We start from the raw sequence: 1,857 nt of genomic DNA on the forward strand, positions 1-1,857 counted from the left end.
TCCTTGAAGGCGGGTACTCTGTTGAAGTTTAAAACTATGGATCTGCCCAGAGCCACTCTGGATCTGCCATAACCAATCGCTAACGTTTAGTCATGACGTTGGCTTAGCATTGCTAGCGTTAGCCTTAGCCAACTCCTTCACCACTAGCGGAGCAAGCTGGAAAATCAAACTTTTCCCGAACCCTGTGGGGAGGAGGGCCACAACACCATGGCCACCAACAAAACTCAGCAAAGATTGTTCTTGCTCGGGCTTTAACTTCTGGATATTCGGCAGCGTTGCCACAACGGACCGAATGGCTTCGCTCGCATCTTTCTGCGCCGCCATTACGGAACTACAGCTCAAACTAGTGCACGACCTCAACGTCATCGTTCTCAACCACTCCCTCTGTTCGCTGTTTGGACCGCCAAAAATTTGGCTGGAGAAAACCCATAGACATTATATACTGAAGGGAAATGAAAATTCAGCGTAAGTACGTAGGAAGGCGGAGCCAGGCTAGTCATGGATACCATATGGAAGCAAAGAAAGGCCACAATAATTAGAATATTATTGTGGCCTTTTTTTTTTTAAATAAGCAACTGAACACCTAATTGAGAAATGTATAGTAACAAATACTGTATCCTTAATGTTGAAATTAAAGTGCCACTGAATTTAAATATTATATATGAAATATAGATATTATATGTACTTTGAAAAGCACCTATGCACAATTTCAGATCGATAATTAAAATGTTCAATATTTAAAGAACTGTGTTCAAGTTCCTCAATTCCAAATGGTCATTTTCACATCCAAAAATTTCAAGTCAAGTCAAAAAATGAAGTTGCTCAAATAGGTAGAAGTCGAACACCAATATTTGAGATGAAAAATTCAAACTTGAAAATCAAGGCTAACAAGAGAAGCAGTCGAGGTCAGTTCATGTCAGGTCATGTTCAGAAAAACACATTATTACATACTGTCTGTCTGAATGTACACCTGTATTCCCCCTCTGTCTGAAATGCTCTGTTTTAGCGCCTGTCTCTTTAAGCCCCCCTCCCGAGCCCAGTCTGTTCTAATTGGCTTTTGAAAATAATATGCCATGTAACAAAGGAAGGGGAGCCAAATCTCAATGGCTTATTGAAGCCCATGTTTTCTGATCCAGGAAGCCCACAATTAAACTGACTGGGTTGTTTTATTTCACAGTTTGTGGGTTGGTTCACAATTGGGTATTATATATTATATACTATTATAAAATTTAAATTACTACGGCTTTTCTGTGCTTCCATACACTAGCATTACTTTAGCTATCGTTTTCAATGTGCCATGCATTTAGTTGGCCCGTTTATTTGCCTGGTACTGATAGTCCATCCTAACGTTTGTGGGTCCAGTGTGGATATACTGTACTGATGCTACACCAGTCATGCAGGATTTTTAAAAGGGTAATCTTAGGTTTCTCTGGTACGAGTAACCTTAAAAACATAAATCAGTTGCAACAACCCACTGGGCTCAATCACAACATCAGTGCTGTCCATCTCTTGACCCCTTTTTTCTACAGTAGCCATTACGGACAGACGTTTTTCTATATTCCGGTCAAGATTGAGCTTGTATCTCCTCCTTTTCCCTCTCTGCTGATTTCTTGTTTTTTATTTTAATCCTAGGATTAATGACCAAACCTCCAGCAAAAGGTGCAGCTTCACTCCACCCACGTGTTGTGCCTTTCCTGCATGATGTCTCTTCTTGTGAGCTGTCGATGCTCATTAGTCTGTATCTGACATCAACTTTTCAGAGAGCAGTTGGGACTTTTTAAAGATCTGTGAGCAAGAACAATATAATGAGACAAACACAGAAAATGTATTAATGCCCATGTTTATACAACAAACCTC

Source organism: Sander lucioperca, chromosome 18 (assembly GCF_008315115.2).
Source record: "Sander lucioperca isolate FBNREF2018 chromosome 18, SLUC_FBN_1.2, whole genome shotgun sequence".
Lineage (NCBI taxonomy): Eukaryota > Metazoa > Chordata > Actinopteri > Perciformes > Percidae > Sander > Sander lucioperca.